The sequence below is a fragment of the Theropithecus gelada genome, chromosome 9 (genome assembly GCF_003255815.1).
Source record: "Theropithecus gelada isolate Dixy chromosome 9, Tgel_1.0, whole genome shotgun sequence".
Lineage (NCBI taxonomy): Eukaryota > Metazoa > Chordata > Mammalia > Primates > Cercopithecidae > Theropithecus > Theropithecus gelada.
Genome location: NC_037677.1, coordinates 97,092,323 through 97,106,571, shown reverse-complemented (window position 1 = coordinate 97,106,571; position 14,249 = coordinate 97,092,323). Strand labels below are relative to the sequence as shown.

At 49.1% G+C, this 14,249-nt stretch overlaps 1 protein-coding gene across 1 annotated transcript in view; it reads right to left on the bottom strand.

The window, feature by feature from the left end:
• Positions 1 to 611: 611 nt before the first annotated feature.
• Positions 612 to 14,249, bottom strand: part of HIF1AN (hypoxia inducible factor 1 subunit alpha inhibitor) — a 32,076-nt gene continuing 18,438 nt past the window's right edge. Inside the window, exons 7-8 of the transcript XR_003121050.1 lie at positions 14,020 to 14,021; positions 612 to 622 (exon numbers count right to left, since the gene is read on the bottom strand). The gene's annotated coding sequence lies outside the window, so the exon portion shown is untranslated. The remainder of the gene's footprint in view (positions 623 to 14,019; positions 14,022 to 14,249) is intronic.

Sequence of the window (14,249 nt, the reverse complement as noted above, 5' to 3'; positions counted from 1 at the left end):
GTGTGTGTGTGTGTGTGTGTGTGTGTGTGTGTGTGTGTGTGTCTGTGTGTACATTCAGAATTGAAGGTTCTAAGGTTAAAAATATCCTTGGAAACCCCTGGACTAGGTGAGTTCCCTTGCAGAATATTATAATGCAATAGAGGCAAAAATGGTTCCCAGTTAGATAGCACAGCACGAGCTGCTTTTTATCTGCAAAGTTATCTAAGTGGACCCCATATCTACAGATTCAACCGAGGAAAGGAGCAATAAGAATTGAATGAGCCCAATTGGAGGAGGATTCCTAGAGGAGAGGAGTTTTCAACATCCTATGCAGATTCCTAACTCCGGTGACAGACTCAAAGAGACCAGGGAGCTGGTCGGGGAGGGAGTCAGGGCGCCACTTCTCAGAAGGGGCTGTGATCAAAGCAACAGCCAAGAAAAGGCTAGTCGGGCCTGAATAGGAGTGGCAGATGATGACTGGGGGAAGTGGGAGATGCAGGGTGGCCCACACGCTGTTTGAAAGCCCATATGCACTGAGGATGGCAAATAGGAAAAACTCTAAAGTCAGGTCACCTTAAGGGAGCAGAGCTTTCTCCTAGGGAAGGGAATGCTGAGGGCAGAGGAGGCAGGGAATCCCCTGGAGCTAGATGAGCAAGGACACAGGCTATTTTTCTCCATGTTCCTGAGGCCAGGGCAGAGGAAATAGCCTCAAACTTGGGGTCAAGTGTGTGTGTTGCAGGGAGGTGGAAGTCAGAGAATAGAGCCTGGAGAAATCCACTATTTTGGACCTGAGGTTGGCTGAGGTTGGGGATGGTTCCCTGTGAACCCTAGTTCAGGGAAACGCTCTTCTCCTGCTCGCTTCCCCTCTGTGGGCCTCAGTGTTTCTGCCTCCCCCGCCCTCCCCACTGCGATGTACACACCCTCTTCAACTTGCTTCCTGAACTATGGCTCTGTCCACTCTCCTTGAACTCCCAAATTCCTCCTGCCCCTGAGGCATCTTCACCCTCAGCAGCTCCACTGTTCCTGGCTTCCACTCTGCTACTCTGTCAGCTCCTGGGCCTCTTCCCTGCATCTGGCAGTGCTGGCAATGCCCTCTCCTAGTTCTCCAACCTCTGGCTGACTCTCCCAGCAGCGCTCTCCTCACTCCCTCCCTATGCAGAAGGGGCCCAGCCAGGCTTAGGATGCAGGTTTGCAGGGCTTTACCCCTCCGCTTTTTCCTATGACAAATTCATCTACAAGCAGGACTTCAAATTCAACTAGCAACCCCACAGGAACGACCCTCCAAGGGGCCCTATTTTATATGTGTATTGAGTGTCAGGGGTACTCAATAAATGTGGAATAATGATTCCCAAATCGGTACTTTGGTCCTAACTTCCAACTGGCATCTCTAGCCCCTCAGTGGACAGCTCCCAGACTCCCCAGCATCACCTGAAATTCACTGTGATCACCTTGAGTCCCCGACCAGCCCACCTTTCCCAGAATTCCCTCCCAGGTCATACACCTGCTAGGGCCAGCCCAGCCCACTCGCCACTCCTTCGTCTTCACACTTGGAGTTTTCCTTCAAATGTGCATCAGTGTGGCCTTTTATCTGCACGCTCCAACCCCAAACCCCAGACCAGTCCAGGTGCCTTTACCGCCTTTAGGGTTTGTTCCCACTCCCCAAATGGGCCCCCTCTTTCTCCCTCTCCAACCCAACCTCTTCCCTGGCTGCATGAGTAATCTCCCCAAATATATCATGTCCCTCATCCAGAACCCCATGGCTCTCCATTGCCCCTGCTTACTGTCCAGATCCCTCAGCCTACCTCACCCCCACCCTCCCCTCCAGGAAGCCTTGCCCCCTCCTAAGTCTGATTCTTTCCAGCCCCTCACAGACCTCCAAGCTCATTTCCATAACTTTTCCAGCTGCTCCAATAGCTGGAGCTGCAACTCTTCTGAGGAGTTAAACCCCAAGCATCCTTTCCAGCTGAACTTCTCCTCCACATTCTCAACTGGGTATGAATGACCACTTTTAACACTCCTGGCTCCTACCACCAAAAGTGAGTAACTCCCTGCTGTCCCCACCCTATTCCTCCCTCTCCCCACCCACCCCCCCGCAAAAAAGTCAGTAGCTCCTCCAGGCCACTGTTACAGCAAAAATGTCTCTTTTGAGAATCACTGGTTGGATGCTACTCTCTCGCCTTTCCCCATGGGACCTTCTCTAAAGGACTAATATGCCTCAGGACTTTCTTTCACCTGCCTCTAAGTCCTTAGCTTCTGGCTGGAGCCTGTAAGGAGTGATGATCATGAGGAGGAGGAGGATGAGGATGATGATGATGATGCTAGCAATGGCAGCACCCTCTTAAGCAGCACTTTCTTCGTACGAGATACTGTTTCAAATCCTCTACATATATTCATTCATTATCATTACAAACCTATGAGATAGTGTTACTATTATCCCTGTTTTTCAGATGAGAAAATTGAGGGAGAAATTAAGTAACTTGCCCAAGGTCACCCATCTAGTAAGTAGCTGATGAAAAGGCATAGCAGAAAGCTAGACTTTGGAGCCACTTCTCAGAAGGGACTGTGATCAAAGCAACAGAAAAAAAGCCGTTCGAAAATCAACTGTCACCAACTGGCTGTGTGACCTTGGCCAAGTTACTTCCCCTCCCTGAACCTCAATCTCCTCATTTGTATAACGGTAAAACAGCACCTAGTTCACGGTGGTTTAGAGAGGATTTGTGAATATAGCACGCTCCTTGGCATGAAGCAAGCACTCCCTTTCTGTACCTCCTCCTGTCCTTCCCTCCACTCAGAGCCTACCTCAGATACTTAAAAATCATGACAATGACAATGCCTTGCATTTGAACTCAGGCCCTTGAGTCCAGGGTTCAGGCTCTTGACCCCACACACCACATGGCTGTCCACACTCGTCCATCGGGCCCTCCTGGGCCGGGCTCTGGCAGCTGTCCCTCCCTTCCCCAGGCAGGCCTCTCACTGTCCTCATCATGTCCTGGCCCCTAGGGCCCTCAGCCTGGTACTGAGCCTGTCATTTGTAATCGGGTCAGACCATGGCTTGCTTGCTCCATCCTGACCCCAGATGCAGCATCAGCCTCGCCCAGGGCAAATCCCAGCCCAGCTGCGCTGCACCTCAGCCCTACCAGGCAGCACATCACACACCTAGATTGCTCCTTTGACTCCCAAATTCTTAACAGCACTTCCAATCCTCCCTCTGTGTCCGTTCAGCCCAGCCTCACCCTGGCCACCCTTACCTGAAGAAGCCAACCTCAACCTTTATTCTTACTTTTAGGAGATCAAAACCTGGGTCCAGGTTGAACCCCATGACTTCCCCTCCTTCTCCCCATTTCTCTGAGGCTATATTTCTCTTCCCTTCCCCCAGCTGTCCCCCCTTCCCCTTCTGGAATTCAGCTCCTTCAAGTGTCTGCTCTCTCTGGTAGCTTCCATCTTCCCTTCTCCTGTGGCCCCCTTCTCCTATGGCCCCCTTCTCCTATGTCCTCTGTCTACAGATTTGCTCCTCTCCCCCTGGCTAACAAAGCGTTGCTGCAGTTTTCTTTTCAAAATACCAACTTGTCTCCAGTCCTCTGTGTACTTCTCAAAGGATAACCTATAGCTGTTTACACTTGCTCTGCCCCCATTTCCTCTCTACTAACTCACCCTCTAACCCCTACCATTCTGCTGACCTCTTCATCTCCAACTCTGATGACCTTCACTAGGGCCTCACTCCTGTCTCCTGCACTCAAACTCCTCTTCAGAGCTGACCCTGGTTCCCACCCCTCCTGTGTCCTTCTTCCTCCCTCCCTCTCACTGAACTCCGCCCTCAGTTCCACTCCTACTTACCTGGGAAATGCCTCTCAGGCACGTTCACACCTACCCCCTAAACCCTCTTTTCTCCCCTTTTCTCCTTGGGTGTTCTCATCTGCCCAATCCTCACTAACTCTACGAAGCTGAGCCCAACCCTGTTTCTTTCCTCTGGGTTCCAGCCTCATACCACCTGTTGTAGCCAGATACTTCCTGTTGCAGCCAGACCCCTCTGCCCTACGCGTTTACTGTGCTCCAACAATGGTCAGAGCTGTCCTCTTCATGTCTTCACTGCCCTCCAAACCTCAGGAAATTCAGGCTTCTGTAGCTTTGCTCCCCTGTAGACCAACATGTCAGTGTTTCAACCACATATATGTATTTTGGAGACAGAGTCTTGCCCAGGCTGGAGTGCAGTGGCGCAATCTCGGCTCACTGCAACCTCCACCTCCCAGGTTCAAGCAATTCTTGTGCCTCAGCCTCCCAAGTAGCTGGGATTACAGGTATGCATCACCACACCTGGCTAATTTTTGTATTTTTAGTACAGACAGGGTTTCATCATGTTGGCCAGGCTGGTTTCAAACTCCAGGCCACAAGTGATCTGCCTGCCTTGGCTTCCCAAAGTGCTGGGATTACAGATGTGAGAAACCACACCCGGCCCCAATATATTTTTTCTTCATTTTCATAAATTCATAATCGGGGGGGGGGAAAGATAAATTTTCCCCATTTAAAGATGCAGCTCTAGCTTCCCTCCTTCAAGGGGCGTTCTTTTGTAGGCTCCTAACCACCTCTCAGCTCCCAGGTGTTCACCATCAAAGCTCACCACCCACCGCTTGACTCTGCTGTCTCTCTCCCTTCTCTAGGCAATGCATGAGTCTCTGTCTCCACACCAGGTGCTGGGATCCTGAGAGGCTTACGAAGCTAGGCCTTCACTTAAGGTGTCTACTCCCCAAAACCACGCTGGGGAAGACGGCATCAGACAGCATGTAAGTTCTCTCCCAGCTCCAATATTCAAGGATTTGGAATTCGTGGGTTCCTTCTAGAATGTTCCCCTGGGAAGGTCTTCAGAGTGTCTTCAGTTAGCAGACATCCACATGTTCGTGAGCTGCTGACAAGCGTGCCCCCCTTTTGGGGAGTTGAGGCCCAAGAGAAACCAGGAGGATCATAAGATACTGTGTGTGTGGATGTGTGGATGTAGGGGTGAGGGAAGTGTCCTGGAGACGAACTCCCTTGAAAATCTCCAATATGCTAACACACACACACACACACACACACACACACACACGTGTCACCTAAACCCCCTGGAGGCAGAAACGTTCCCCTAGAAGCTCTTAAGGGGCATACTCTTCCCCTCTTTCTCCAAAAAAGGGAATAGTCAGTATCCTGGGGCTCGGTGCCTCACCACAAACCACAAAGCATGGCTGCCCCCATGGGACTTCACTGAGTATGGCAGCCTCAATTACCCGTCCTCCTGCCCCCATCAGGACAGAACCAACCTTCATCTCCAGCTCTGCAAGAAAAGGCTAATGGACTCCGCCGTCCCTCCAGTTCTTTCCCCTCTCCCAGTCCTCTCAGTAGGCTGAATCCACTCCCTGCAGCAATCCATCACCCTCAATATGGCCATCCACCCACACGCGCACCTCCCCGCTCCTGAGCAGCACCCACACACCCGGACGGTCCTCGGTTCATCCCGCCCCAGGTCTCCAACACCCATCTGGAGCTTCCAGGGTGCGCCCCAATTCCAGCCCCGGCCGCCTCCTCCAGCCACCGAGGCCAGAGCTGCCATAAGAGCAAGCCCGTGTCCTCAGCAGCCCCGCCCCGGGCGCTGAGGACGAGACATCATCTCTAAACCGAGGGCCATGGACCTCAGACTCACCTGGGAAACTGGTTACAAATACAAATTCCTGGGCCCCATCCAGAACTGCCGAATTATTCTGGCGGTGGAACCCGAAACCCGCCCTGCCTGCAGCCCCTCCGGCGAGCCCACCGCGGTCCAGACCCAGGGCCCCGTCCGACCCCCAACCACTCGCCCCAGGACCCTCGAGCGTGGCCGCCACTCCGCTTTGAACAGCGAAGGAACTCGAGACAAAGCCGAGCTGAGCTGCGGACAGCCCACGGCCAGTAGGTGGAGGGTCGGGGGCCCCAGACTCTTCCGCGGCCCCACAGACCCTTGCGTCAGAAGAGCAGCGCCCCCCGCCCCCCTCCCCGCGCCAGGGCAGACAGGAAGCCACGTGCGAAGTCACTCAGGCCGGAACACGTGGTCCCAGCAGAAGCCACATCTGGATTCTACGCGTCCTGGGCCACGGGCGAGGTTCTTCCACACCACAGGCGTCTTCTTGCCACCCAGGAGACCTGGGCCGGCAGCGCCCCTGCAAAGCGGGGCCCACGGGCTCCCCACAGTGGGGAGTGCGAGAAACGCAACTGCGGCCTCGCCGCGCACTCCGCTCCCGCCATTGGCTCAGGAGCCCTGCGTGGAGCAAGGGCGCCACGCTGCGGCCGCAACAGGGACGGCACGTCCCAGGGGAGGGCGCGGGAACTAGTGCAAGAGGTCCAAATTTCCAGGTTCCCTCCCACCTCAATGACTCGTTTTATAGCCGCCGCCTCAGGCTGACCTATACCCTAGACCCCTTCTAACTAATCGCTAATTATTCCCTGACCTCAGTAAGGCCAGGGATGAGAGTCACAGGCCAATGCCTCTGGGCAGCCATAGGAAGTGAGGAAATGCAGACCCCAAATTTTCCCCTAAATCCTAGAAATATGCTCCAGATAAAAGTCTTGGCCTGGGTTCAGATTATAGACTCCTGTCCTTCATTCCAGAAATTTCAGCACCACAGAATTACTGGCAAGTTTCTGACAGTACTCAGGCCCACTGCCATGGTGGCTTCCTGTCAAAAATATTCTCATCTGTCACTGACCTTAGCAGGTGAAAAGACCTCAGAATTGGACCCAGTGCTCCAGAGGTGCCCTGACCATCTCAGAAAACAGTGCAGTAACACCTCCCTTGATCTGGCTGCTCCGTTTGGTTAATGCAATTCATGACTGTGTTAGGATTTTAGCAGTCACATCACACAGCTGACTCATATTGAGCTTGCAGTCAACTAAACCCCCCAGGTCTTTTCTTCATGAACTGCTGTCAAGCTGGGCCAGCCCCCACACCCGGTACTTATGTCACTGATTTTGTTTTAACCTAAGTGCAGGACTCTACATTTATCCCTGTTAAGTTTAATCTTGTTGGTTCCAGCCCAGTGTTCCAGCCTGTTGAAATCGTTTTGAATCCTGATTCTTTCATGCAAAGTATTAACTGCCCCTCCTAGCTCTATCACCTGCAAACTTGATGAGCCTGCTATTTCAGTCAGTTGTCAATAAAAATGTCAGACAGGACACAGGCCCAGACTGAGTCCTAAGGCATACTGCTGGAGACTTCCCTCTAGTCTAGGCTGACATGGATCCATTAATCAACCCTCACTGGGTCTGGCTCTTCACCAAGCTTCCTAGCCATTTGGTTCAGATGCTTCTGCCACTACAGATAACATGAGAGGCTTTGCTGGAAATTTCCCTTGCCCAGGTTGTGGCCCCCATATCAAGCTTAGGCCTTCTTTCTACCCTCCACACCCCACCATCACTTGTTTACTCATAACTTTAGGGGATCAGATTTCCAATGGTGCCCCCTCCTGTATGACTTAGTATTTCTGAGCTTCAGGATCACCTTAGCTGTGCCTTTGCTATTTCATATCCCATCATCCTATGCCTCCTCTGAGACTTCATTCTCTTAAATTCTCTCTCCTGCCACCCTCTGCCTATAAATGTGCAGTGGCCTCCATTGCCTAAAAAGCCCTCTACTAGCTGCCTCCTTAAACTGTGGTTGGCTTCTGCCTCTGTCCTTTTCTTGAAAATCCAAATAATTCCAAACTCACCTTCCGTGTCTCCTAAACCTTTAGCAATCTGGGCTGCCAATCTCTCAGCTAAGCAACCACACTGCCCAAGCAGTGGGCAGTGATGGTGGAGATGGAAGCAGAAGATTCACAACCACATCGCAAAGATCAGATATGGGGGCTGCATAAAGCAGAGAGCCCAGGACCCCTCACAGATCAAAGTCAGGCTGCTGTCAAACTAAGCAGGTGACCGGAATGTTCACAAGGACTGAGACATGAGGTCAGAGCCTAGGCAAAGTGCCTGGTCACAGACAAGAGCAGTGAACACTGAGAAACCTGAGCCTGGGAACTTCTTACACATTTGCTATAGGGGTTGGAATCAGTCCTGGAGCCAGGTCAGCTGGGAAGACAGCCTGGCTGGAGAGGGAAACGATATGCAGAGAGAGGCAGGGCTTTTCCTGAGCCCTTATTCTAGGCTACCCAGCATCAGTTGTTAGCAACTCCAGAGTGCCTCAAGTTCAGGGTCATACACTCAAATGTCTATGTGGGCCAGACAGGTCATGTGAGTGAGATGTAGGGTACAACAGTGAAGAGTGGAGATTGACAAACTGAAAGGAACACAGCAAAGGGGGCAGTTGCTCTTCAGCTCCAGCCAATTGTTGTCCTATGGGAAAGGCAATTTCATTACTGCCAGATCTGATTTTCCAGGGAAGCGAGAAATCTTTTTAGGTGCAAGTTTCTGATCTTTGATGCTGTCAATTTTTTAAAACTTTCAAAAACTTGTATTGGCAAACAAAACCATGTCTGTGGCCCTAACTGGACTAGTGGTGGCCATCTTTTAACGGCTGCTAGTTACCTGGTACTTGTAGAGGCTAAGTGACTTGAGTATGTGGTAATATTACATTTAGAACCCACTCTCTAAGTTTCTTAATATCAATGAGAGTGACTTCTGGGTTATATAGAAACAATTTATATTCATAAATTACTTTGGTTAAAAAAAATATTCAGGCCGGGCGCGGTGGCTCAAGCCTGTAATCCCAGCACTTTGGGAGGCCGAGACGGGCGGATCACGAGGTCAGGAGATCAAGACCATCCTGGCTAACACGGTGAAACCCCGTCTCTATTAAGAAATACAAAAAACTAGCCGGGCGAGGTGGCGGGCGCCTGTAGTCCCAGCTACTCGGGAGGCTGAGGCCGGAGAATGGCGTGAACCCGGGAGGCGGAGCTTGCAGTGAGCTGAGATCCGGCCACTGCAGTCCAGCCTGGGTGACAGAGCAAGACTCCGTCTCAAAAAAAAAAAAAAAAAAAAAAAATATTCAAGGCCAGGCACAGTGGCTCATGCCTGTAATCCCAGAATTTTGGGAGGCCCAGGCAGGACTGCTTAAGACCAGGTGTTCAAGATCAGCCTGGGCAATAAAGTGAGGCCCGTTTCTACAAAAAATAAACAATTAGCCAGGTATGGTGGCATGTGCCTGTGATCTTTGGGAGGCTGAGGCAGGAGGATCACTTGAGTCCAGGAGGTTGAGGCTGCAGTGAACCATGTTTGCGCCACTGCACTCTGGCCTGCGTGAAAAAGCAAGGCCCTGTCTCAAAAAAGAACAAACTATTCACCTCTTCAAAGTTACAAATCCAAAATCCTATCTCTTTTCTAAGCTTTTAAGTTCTGCTAACAAATCTTATTATTGTGCTTATAAAACAAAAAGTTTAATGTTTGATCCAACTTACTACTAAACTCCTTAAAACACTTAAATGGCATTTATATGATTAATGTATTTGATTTCCTTAAGTACTTAATTTATCTGACCAAGACAAAACCTGATCAAGTACTTATATCTCCAATAAATTAAGTTTATAAATACAGGAAATCTTAAGTCATTCTAAAGGTTCTAAAGTTACAGAGAGATTTGGTAATGACTGCACCACTGTACTCCAGCCTGGGTGACAGGGCAAGACCCTGGCTCTAAAAAAATTTTGTTTAAAAAAAGAAAAAAGAAACTTGGCAAAATTTCCACTTAAAATTTGAGTATAAATACACTTTTTAGTTGGCATTACAAAGCAAACATGTTACTCTCACAAATGCTCTTCCATATGTCAAGGACTTAAAATACAAACTGCATAGGCCCTTATAGCAAATAGTAATGATGTGGGGGTTTGATGTTTTTACACACCTGTTCTTCATCCTAAGTCCTCCATCATTAAAAGATGCACACCTACCAAGGAAACAACTGATGCCACTGCACGTATTTTGCAGGTTATCTTCTCAGATGACTGAGATTGCAGAACTACCAGAAATGTTGGTTGGGCCACTGACTAGACTGTGAAAGGACCCAGAAAGCGCTATTCGTGGCCTCATAAAGCCCTATCACACAGCCTCCATTACATAAAAAGGCAGTCAGCCAGCTCATATCCCTGAGTTTGACGCTATTCAGGGCCTAACTGCACTTTCTCACAGAGGTCTAGAATCCCATCCAGGCTGTCAGATACCTTGTCTCAGTGGCAAATTTCCTTGGCTCTCGAAACACAAAATGTTTTCTCATCTTGATGATTTCTGCTTTTTATTTCTAGGTGAACCACTGCTCTTAGAGTTTTTGTTTTTTCAAGAGATGGGGTGTCACTATGCTGCCTAGGCTGATCTCAAACTCCTGGCCTCAAGCTATCCTCCTGCCTCAGCCTCCCAAAGAGTTGGGATTACAGGTGTGCACCGCTGTGCCCAGCAACTCTTAAGTTTTTAAAATGAAACCTGGTTGAATGCAGTATTGCTCTAACAACTTTGACTTCTGGTCACAATTCCTAAGGTTCTCCTGACAGAACACTGGTCTCCTCACCCTTAGTTGAGGGTCTTGTCCTCTGCTCCTCATTGCCTCTCATCGTTCAGTTTTCCCCTCTAGAACACCCATCTTCTTTCTTGAGACTCTCACCTCTTAGCATCACCCTTTCTGCACTGCACCCCCATGCCAACAATTCCTAGAGGTCCCTACTCCGTCTCCAATACTGTGGAGTCCTGCTCCCTTCTCCATGATTCTTCCCCATTCACACTCATGCTCCCTCTTAGAGAACTGATCTCTCCTTAGAACAGGGAAATCTGATGCTACTTGTTCACACTAAGACATGCACAGTTGAGTCCTCCTGTTTATGCTGAGTAAACGATGCTTCCTAAGAAGAAATGGAGGAAAAGAAACTAACATTTATTGAGCACTTTACTAGGCACTAAGCTCTGAATTAACTGTTTCACTTGAGTTGTCTCATTCATTCTCAATAGCCACATAAGAGGACCTATTAAGAAATCCAGGGCTGGGCGTGGTAGCTCACGCCTGTAATCCCAGCACTTTGGGAGACCAAGGCGGGAGGATCACCTGAGGTCAGGAGTTCAAGACCAGCCTGACCAACATGGAGAAACCTCATCTCTACTAAAAATACAAAATTAGCCAGGCATGGTGGCGCATGCCTGTAGTTCCAGCTACTTGGGAGGCTGAGGCAGGAGAATTGCTTGAAATTGGACGGGGGTGGAGGTTGCAGTGAGCCAAGATCACGCCACTGCACTCCAGCGTGGGCAACAAGAGCAAAACTCCGTCTTAAAAAAAAAAAAACACAACAAAAAACAAAACTCCCGAAACCCCCACTCCCAACATCTCAACAACTAAAATTTATACAGTGCTCAGTTTACATAGTATTTCCACACACATTGTCAAGTCGCCATATTATTAACCAATTTTTTAAAATGAGGGGACCGAAGCATAGCGAGATGAACACCCCCAAAGGCACCCAGCCTGTGCAAAGTCCATCAACATTCTCACTTAGGTTCACTGGCCAGAAGCTTGTGTTCTCTCCACTCAGCCACACTGCGTCCTCCACAGACATCCTCCTGCCCCATTTCCTTTATTCTTCTGGGAATCAGTTGGCAACCCAGAACCAAGGTCTCTGTTCCTGTTCCTCAAGACCCTGCCCTATTAAACCCTTTCTGTCCCCAGCCCAGCACTTCATGGACCTTCAGTCCCTTCTACAACTTTATCTTTCCCATCTTGCTTTTCCTGCCCCAGTCATCTCTTTGATTTGACTTCAAGCACCGTATCTTGAGAGTCAGGGTAGGATCAGAAAAGGCTTGCTGCTGTAGTTTCTCTCCAGACACTAATGAAACACTTTTCAGAGACACTTAGTCTTTATAATAAAACATTTTCTTGAGTGCTTGAGCCAGGTGTTTTAAAAACATTATCACAAGCCCTCATAACAATGCTACAAGCTATGTGCTATTTCCTACCCCTCAAAGGGGAAGAGGTGGAGACCCAGAGACATTGACTTACCTATGGTTAGAATTAGCAAGTGGCAAATTGTGATTCAAACCCAGGAGTCACCTCCAAAACCTCTGTTCTTGTCAGTGCATCACACAAACCCTTGTGAGAACAATGACCATGCAGACTGTAAAGTAGGTGGGGTTTTGTTCAAATAATATGATCAAAAATTCACAATTCAAAAACTTGGAGGCAACGTTCTTAAACCCATGGTCCTAACTCTAGACTAGCATGGCAGCCTCTGTGACTATTTCTACCCGTCAGTAACCTCTGACTCTTACTAGTATGGCAGCCTCTGTGACAATCTCCTTGTCTCCTGCATCCCTGCGCACATCCCAGGGTCTCCTTCATGCCTTCTGACTGTGCTGCTGGCTCACACAAACCTTCAATGCCTCTTTAGGAACTGTCCTTTTATCTCCTTGGGGAGCAGCAGCTCCAATGTCTTATTTTCACCCATTATGTTTCAGGTATTTTTAATATTGTTAAAAATATTTTTGGAAGGTCGTACCCCAGTGATGGCATAGGTGATAGTGTCCTTGTAAGCATCAGAGGTTACTGACAGGGGTAGGAACTGGTAACACGAGCATGAGTTGATGCTTATACCTCTGCTCTGCTCAGGAGCTGACAACTAGATATGCCCTGAGACTAGAAACACGACCTTAGTCAGAAAGCCAGAGGGGGAAGAGAGAGACTGAGACACAGAAAGACTGAGCCCTTGCTATGGACCAGTCACTCTGCTAAGCCTTACCCTGACAATGTAAATGATGTCTTCTCCATACATACAAACAAGTCAAGTTTCGGGCAGTTTGTCATTTGCCCAAAGTCATGCAGAATGGCAGATCCAGGTATGCAGACTCCATTCTCAACCACTACACTGTATCACACTATATCTATTCAAGAGGTAACAAAAACCTGGCCCAGGCTTGGCTTAGATGATGGGTTAAGGAGCAGAGCTTTCCTGATATTCTGACCTCAATGACCAAGTGAATAGGTTTTAAGTAAACTGAATGAAACGGCAAAATTAGCAAAATTAGAGCCAAAGAGGTTTCCAAGGCCCAGAGCCAGTTATCTAGAAGGAAAGAGGTGACTGCAAGGTGACTACAGAATGGCCTGTAGCCCAGAGGGATGGCTTGGCACAAGCTAAAGAGGTATCTTCTTCACCCACAAGGTTAGGGACCAGGGTCTGAGGCAAGAGGATCTCAGTATTTATAGAGAACTGCAGGGAGGCTTGGCTTATAGTGAGGAGGAGAAGTGGCTGGGGGTGGGGATGGACCCAAGAGAAGATTAATGCGATCATGAAAGGGGCTGGGAATTCCAGCCAGCCATAATACATCTCAAGCTGAAGTCTGAGTAACTTGATTCAGCATTTCTTCCAAGTAGGGTCTGATAGGGTGTTTCAGAGGCCAGAACACAGATGAGAACGGTGGAGGGCTACAAATGAGCAAGTCCAATCTACGTCCACTCCAGGACAAATCTGAGCCAGCAACCAAGACTTTCAGATTTCTGTGACTAACCAAGGGGTTTTCTTTTTGGGATCTACTGTCTCACCCATTCCCTGTTGTACAACAAAACTGTTAGGCATTGGGAAGCAGTGTTTGTTTTGGACTGTTGGGCTAGAAGAAAGAGAAGCTAAGGGGGAAACCCCCCAACTCCTGGTTAATTATTCGTCTTCCAGATATCAGCTTGGACTTACCACTTTCTGCAGGAAGCCTACCGTAACTGGACATGGTGCGATGCTTCTCCTCTATATACCATAATTCTAATTGCCTGCCTGTCTCCCCCACTGATCTGAGAGCACCACACAGGGAAGAACTAATACAGTGCCTGGAACAGAAGTGTTCAACAAATGGTAGCTATTAACATCCCACTCATATTTTTCTGAATTTTCTGATTGCCCTTCTCCCCTAGAACAATCTTAACACACTTGTAAATTTTTTTTTTTTTTTTTTTGAGAGGGAGTCTCACTGTTGTCACCCAGGCTGGAGTGCAATGACGCAATCTCAGCTCACTGCAACCTCCGCCTCCCGGGTTCAAGTGATTCTCCTGTCTCAGCCTCCCAAGTAGCTGGGATTACAGGTACCCACCATCACGTCTGGCTAATTTTTGTATTTTTAGTGGAGACAGGGTTTCACCATGTTGGCCAGGCTGGTCTCAAACTCCTGACCTCAGGTGATCCACCCGCCTCAGCCTCCCAAAGTGCTGGGATTACAGGTGTGAGGTAATCCTCCCAGGCATCTGATCCATACTTGTAATTTTTTTTAATTTTTCAAAAAAAAATTATTGAGATGGGATCTCCCTATGCTGCCCAGGCTGGTTCGAA